The sequence below is a fragment of the Arachis stenosperma genome, chromosome 4 (assembly GCF_014773155.1).
Source record: "Arachis stenosperma cultivar V10309 chromosome 4, arast.V10309.gnm1.PFL2, whole genome shotgun sequence".
Taxonomy (NCBI): Eukaryota; Viridiplantae; Streptophyta; class Magnoliopsida; order Fabales; family Fabaceae; genus Arachis; species Arachis stenosperma.
The window spans coordinates 98,274,624-98,281,774 of record NC_080380.1 but is presented as its reverse complement, the minus strand read 5'-3'; the positions used below and the strand labels follow the sequence as shown (position 1 = coordinate 98,281,774).

General features: G+C 39.3%; 1 non-coding gene across 1 annotated transcript; it reads left to right on the top strand.

Annotated features, from left to right (window-relative positions):
* Positions 1-2,475: 2,475 nt before the first annotated feature.
* Positions 2,476-2,583, top strand: LOC130978099 (small nucleolar RNA R71). Its single transcript, XR_009085762.1, has one exon. It is a non-coding gene; the product is annotated as a small nucleolar RNA R71 (small nucleolar RNA).
* The last annotated feature ends 4,568 nt before the right edge of the window (positions 2,584-7,151 follow it).

The window sequence follows — 7,151 nt, the reverse complement described above, 5'->3', positions numbered from 1 at the left end:
AGAAGAAGAAGAAATGAGGAAGAAGGGAATGGCTTTGTGTTCGGCCAAAGAGGGGGAGAAGTGGTATTTAGGTTGTGTGAAAATGAAGGAGTAAAGAAGGGTTTATATAGGAGAGGGGGGCTCATGGTTCGGTCATGTATGGGTGGGTTTGGGAGGGAAAGTGGTTTGAATTTTTGAATGGTGAGGTAGGTGGGGTTTTATGAAGGATGGATGTGAGTGGTGAAGAGAAGATGGGATTTGATAGGTGAAGGGTTTTTGGGAAAGAGGTATTGAGGTGATTGGTGAATGGGTGAAGAAGAAAGAGGGTGGTGGGGTTGGTGGGGATCCTGTGGGGTCCACAGATCCTGAGGTGTCAAGGAAAAGTCATCCCTGCACCAAATGGCATGCAAAAAGGCGTTTTGAGCCAATTCTGGCGTTAAACGCCGGGCTGGTGCCCATTTCTGGCGTTTAACGCCAGGTTCTTGCCCTTTCCTGGCGTTTAACGCCAGTCTGGTGCCCCTTTCTGGCGTTAAACGCCCAGAATGGTGCCAGACTAGGCGTTAAACGCCCAACTGCTACTCTTAGTGGCGTTTAAACGCCAGCAAAGCCTTCCTCCAGGGTGTGCTGTTTTTCTTCCTGTTTTTCATTCTGTTTTTGCTTTTTCAATTGATTTTGTGACTTCTCATGATCATCAACCTACAGAAAACATAAAATAACAAAGGAAAATAGATAAAATATAACATTGGGTTGCCTCCCAACAAGCGCTTCTTTAATGTCAGTAGCTTGACAGAGAGCTCTCATGGAGCCTCACAAATGATCAGAGCAATGTTGGAACCTCCCAACACCAAACTCAGAGTTTGAATGTGGGGGTTCAACAGCAAACTTAGAGTTTGGTTGTGGCCTCCCAACACCAAACTTAGAGTTTGACTGCGGGGGCTCTGTTTGACTCTGTTTTGAGAGAAGCTCTTCATGCTTCCTCTCCATGGTGACAGAGGGATATCCTTGAGCCTTAAACACAAAGGATTCTTCATTCACTTGAATGATCAGTTCACCTCCATCAACATCAATCACAGCCTTTGCTGTGGCTAGGAAGGGTCTGCCAAGGATGATGGGTTCATCCTTGCACTTCCCAGTCTCTAGGACTATGAAATCAGCATGGATGTAATGGTCTTCAACTTTCACCAAAACATCTTCTACAAGTCCATGAGCTTGTTTCCTTGAGTTGTCTGCCATCTCTAGTGAGATTCTTGCAGCTTGTACCTCAAAGATCCCTAGCTTCTCCATTACAGAGAGAGGCATGAGGTTTACACTTGACCCTAAGTCACACAGAGCCTTCTTGAAGGTCATGGTGCCTATGGTACAAGGTATGGAGAACTTCCCAGGATCTTGTCTCTTTTGAGGTAATTTCTGCCTAGACAAGTTATCCAATTCTTTGGTGAGTAAAGGGGGTTCATCCTCCCAAGTCTCATTTCCAAATAACTTGTCATTTAGCTTCATGATTGCTCCAAGGTATTTAGCAACTTGCTCTTCAGTGACATACTCATCCTCTTCAGAGGAAGAATACTCATCAGAGCTCATGAATGGCAGAAGTAAATTCATTGGAATCTCTATGGTCTCATTTTGAGCCTCAGATTCCCATGGTTCCTCATTAGGGAACTAATTGGAGGTCAGTGCACGCCCATTGAGGTCTTCCTCAGTGGCGTTCACTTCCTCTCCTTCCTCTCCAAATTCGGCCATGTTGATGGCCTTGCACTCTCCTTTTGGATTTTCTTCTGTGTTGCTTGGGAGAGTACTAGGAGGGAGTTCAGTAACTTTCTTGCTCAGCTGTCCCACTTGTGCCTCCAAGTTTCTAATGGAGGACCTTGTTTCAGTCATGAAACTTTGAGTGGTTTTGATTAGATCAGAGACCATGGTTGCTAAGTCAGAGTGGTTCTGCTTAGAATTCTCTGTCTGTTGCTGAGAAGATGATGAAAAAGGCTTGCCATTGCTAAACCTGTTTCTTCCACCATTATTGTTATTGAAACCTTGTTGAGGTCTCTGTTGATCCTTCCATAAAAAATTTGGATGATTTCTCCATGAAGAATTATAGGTGTTTCCATAGGGTTCTCCCAGGTAATTCACCTCTTCCATTGAAGGGTTCTCAGGATCATATGCTTCTTCTTCAGATGAAGCATCCTTAGTACTGCCTGGTGCAGCTTGCATTCCAGACAGACTTTGAGAAATCAAATTGACTTGCTGAGTCAATATCTTGTTCTGTGCCAATATGGCATTCAGAGTATCAATCTCAAGAACTCCTTTCTTCTGATTTGTCCCATTGTTCACAGGATTCCTTTCAGAAGTGTACATGAATTGGTTATTTGCAACCATTTCAATTAGCTCTTGAGCTTCTGTAGGCGTCTTCTTCAGATGAAGAGATCCTCCAGCAGAGCTATCCAAAGACATCTTGGACAGTTTAGAGAGACCATCATAGAAAATACCTATGATGCTCCATTCAGAAAGCATATCAGAGGGACACTTTCTGATCAATTGTTTGTATCTTTCCCAAGCTTCATAGAGGGATTCTCCTTCCTTCTGTCTGAAGGTTTGGACTTCCACTCTAAGCTTACTCAATTTTTGAGGTGGAAAGAACTTTGCCAAGAAGGCATTGACTAGCTTTTCCCAAGAGTTCAGGCTTTCTTTAGGTTGTGAGTCCAACCATGTCCTAGCTCTGTCTCTTACAGCAAAAGGGAATAGCATTAGTCTGTAGACCTCAGGGTCAACCCCATTAGTCTTGACAGTGTCACAGATTTGCAAGAATTCAGCTAAGAACTGATGAGGATCTTCCAATGGAAGTCCATGGAACTTGCAATTCTGTTGCATTAGAGAAACTAATTGAGGCTTAAGCTCAAAGTTGTTTGCTCCAATGGCAGGGATAGAGATGCTTCTCCCATAGAAGTCGGGAGTAGGTGCAGTAAAGTCACCCAGCACCTTCCTTGCATTGTTGGCATTGTTGTTGTTTTCGGCTGCCATGGGTTCTTCTTCTTTGAAGGTTTCTGTCAGGTCCTCTATAGAGAATTGTGCTTTAGCTTCTCTTAGCTTTCGCTTCAAGGTCCTTTCAGGTTCAGGGTCAGCTTCAACAAGAATGCCTTTGTCTTTGTTCCTGCTCATATGAAAGAGAAGAGAACAAGAAAATGTGGAATCCTCTATGTCACAGTATAGAGATTCCTTGAGGTGTCAGAGAAGAAGAAAATTAGAAGGAAGAGGTAGAAGAATTCGAACTTAATCAGATAGAGTTCGAATTGTGCATTGAGAAGGAGTGGTACTCCATAAATAGAAGGATGTGAGAAGAGGGGAAGAAATTTCGAAAATTAAGTTAAAAAGATTTTAAAAACATTTTGAAAAACTTTAATTGATTTTCGAAAACTAAGAATGGAGAAGAAATCAAGTAATTTTTGAAAAAGATTTTGAAATTAGAAGTTAAAAAGATATGATTGAAAATCATTTTGAAAAAGATGTGATTAAAAAGATATGATTGAAAAGTTATGGTTTTAAAAAGATATGATTGAAAATATATGATTTGAAAACAATTTTAAAAAGATTTGATTTTAAAAATTAATGACTTGGCTAACAAGAAAAGATATGATTCAAACATTAAACCTTTCTCAACAGAAAAGGCAACATACTTGGAATGTTGAATCAAATCATTAATTGTTAGCAAGTATCTTTGAAAAAGGAAAGAGATTGATTTTGAAAAAGATTTGATTGAAAAGATATGATTTGAAAAAGATTTGATTTTGAAAAACTTTGAAAACTTGAAAAAAAATCTGAATTAAAAACAGAATCTTCCCTCTTGTGCCATCCTGGCGTTAAACGCCCAGAATGGTGCACATTCTGGCGTTTAACGCCCAATGCACTACCTTTTTGGGCGTTAAACGCCCAATCAGGAACCCTGGCTGGCGTTTAAACGCCAGTCTGTCCTTCTTCACTGGGCGTTTTGAACGCCCAGCTTTTTCTGTGTAATTCCTCTGTTGCATGTTCTGAATCTTCAGTTCCCTGTACTATTGACTTGAAAATAGAACCAAGATCAAATAAACAATGCATGCAAGACACCAAATTAAAATTGGACATTGGACTCAAACAAGAAACATAAAATATTTTTGGTTTTTTATGATTTTGAAAATTTTTTTGGATTTTTCGAAGATTAAGTGGAAGAAGAAAATAAAGGTTTCAGAATTCTTAATTTGAATTCCAGGAATCATTGTAATGCTAGTCTAAGACTCCGGTCCAGGAATTAGACATGACTTCACAGCCAGCCAAGCTTTCAAAGAAAGCTTCGGTCCAAAACACTAGACATGGCCAATGGCTAGCCAAGCTTTAGCAGATCATTGCTCCAATAGCAAGATTGATAGAAATCAACAAGCTCTTGTGATGATCAGTTGAAACCTCGGTCCAATAAGATTAGACATGGCTTCACAGTCAGCCAGACTTCAACAGATCATCATGAAACTCTAGAACTCATTCTTAAGAACTCTGAGAAATACCTAATCTAAGCAACAAGATGAACCGTCAGTTGTCCATACACGAAACAATCCCCGGCAACGGCGCCAAAAACTTGGTGCACGAAATTGTGATCACTACAACTTCGCATAACTAACCAGCAAGTGCACTGGGTCGTCCAAGTAATAAACCTTACGCGAGTAAGGGTCGATCCCACGGAGATTGTTGGTATGAAGCAAGCTATGGTCACCTTGTAAGTCTTAGTCAGGCAGACTCAAATGGGTATGGGTGATATACGAATAAAACATAAAGATAAAGATAGAGATACTTATGTAATTCATTGGTGAAAGCTTCAGATAAGCGAATGGAGATGCTTGGTCCCTTCCGTCTCTCTGCTTTCCTGCTGTCTTCATCCAATCCTTCTTACTCCTTTCCATGGCAAGCTTATGCAAGGGTTTCACCGTTGTCAATGGCTACCTCCCATCCTCTCAGTGGAAATGTTCAACGCACCCTGTCACGGCACGGCTATCCATCTGTCGGTTCTCGATCAGGCCGGAATAGAATCCAGTGATTCTTTTGCGTCTGTCACTAACGCCCCGCCCTCAGGAGTTTGAAGCACGTCACAGTCATTCAATCATTGAATCCTACTCAGAATACCACAGACAAGGTTAGACCTTCTGGATTCTCTTGAATGCCGCCATCAGTTCTTGCCTATACCACGAAGACTCTGATCTCACGGAATGGCTGGCTCGTTTGTCAGGCGAGCGCTCGGTTGTCAGGCGATCAACCATGCGTCATGTATCAGGAATCCAAGAGATATTCACTCAATCTAAGGTAGAACAGAGGTGGTTGTCAGTCACACGTTCATAGGTGAGAATGATGATGAGTGTCACGGATCATCACATTCATCAAGTTGAAGAACAAGTGATATCTTGGAACAAGAACAAGCTGAATTGAATAGAAAAACAATAGTAATTGCATTAATACTCGAGGTACAGCAGAGCTCCACACCTTAATCTATGGTGTGTAGAAACTCCACCGTTGAAAATACATAAGAACAAGGTCTAGGCATGGCCGTGAGGCCAGCCTCCCAATGATCTAAGAACTAGATGTCCAAAGATGATCTAGAGATCTAAAGTGATCAAAAGATGAAAATACAATAGTAAAAGGTCCTATTTATAGGGAACTAGTAGCTTAAGAATTACAAAGATGAGCAAATGACATAAAAATCCACTTCCGGGCCCACTTGGTGTGTGCTTGGGCAGAGCATTGAAGAATTTTTGTGTAGAGACTCTTCTTGGAGTTAAACGCCAGCTTTTATGCCAGTTTGGGCGTTTAACTCCCACTTTGGTGCCAGTTCCGGCGTTTAACGCTGGGAATTCTGAAGGTGACTTTGAACGCCGGTTTGGGCCATCAAATCTTGGGCAAAGTATGAACTATTATATATTGCGGGAAAGCCCAGGATGTCTACTTTCCAACGCCGTTGAGAGCGCGCCAATTGGACTTCTGTAGCTCCAGAAAATCCACTTCGAGTGCAGGGAGGTCAGAATCCAACAGCATCTGCAGTCCTTTTTAGTCTCTGAATCAGATTTTTGCTCAGGTCCCTCAATTTCAGCCAGAAAATACCTGAAATCACAGAAAAACACACAAACTCATAGTAAAGTCCAGAAAAGTGAATTTTAATTAAAAACTAATAAAAATATACTAAAAACTAACTAAATCCTAATGAAAACATACTAAAAACAATGCCAAAAAGCGTACAAATTATCCGCTCATCAGGTACCAAGTTTTTAATCCGGCAACAACACCAAGTTTTTGGCGCCGTTGCCGGGGATTGTTCGAGTATGGACAACTGACGGTTCATCTTGTTGCTCAGATTAGGTAACTTTCTTTTCAAAAATCTTTTTCAAAATTTTTCTTTTCTTTTTCGTTTTTCTAAAATATATTTTCGAAAAAAATTTAATAAAAATCCAAAAAAAATAATAAAATCAATAAAATAAAAAATATTTTGTGTTCTTGTTTGAGTCTTGAGTCAATTTTTAAGTTTGGTGTCAATTGCATGCTTTAAAATTTTTCTTGCATTTTTCGAAAATCCCATGCATTCATAGTGTTCTTCATGATCTTCAAGTTGTTCTTGATAAGTCCTCTTGTTTGATCTTGATGTTTTCTTGTTTTGTGTTGTTTATTGTTTTTCATATGCATTTTTTGTTTGTTAGAGTCCATGCATTAAAGATTTCTAAGTTTGGTGTCTTGCATGTTTTCTTTGCATCAAAAATTTTTCAAAAATATGTTCTTGATGTTCATCATGATCTTCAAAGTGTTCTTGGTGTTCATCTTGACATTCATAGCATTCTTGCATGCATTCATTGTTTTGATCTAAAAATTTCATGCATTGAGTATTTTTGTTGTTTTTCTCTCTCATAATTAAAAATTCAAAAAATCAAAAAATATCTTTTCCTTATTTCCCTCCAAAATTTCGAAATTTTGGGTTGACTTGGTCAAAAATTTTCAAAATTAGTTGTTTCTTACAAGTTAAGTCAAAATTTCAAATTTTAAAAATCTTATCTTTTCAAAATCTTTTTCAAAAATCATATCTTTTTCATTTTTTTATTTATTTTCGAAAATTTTAAAAAAATTATTTTTCAAAATCTTTTTCTTATCTTTATATCATATTTTCAAAAACTAGCTAACAATTA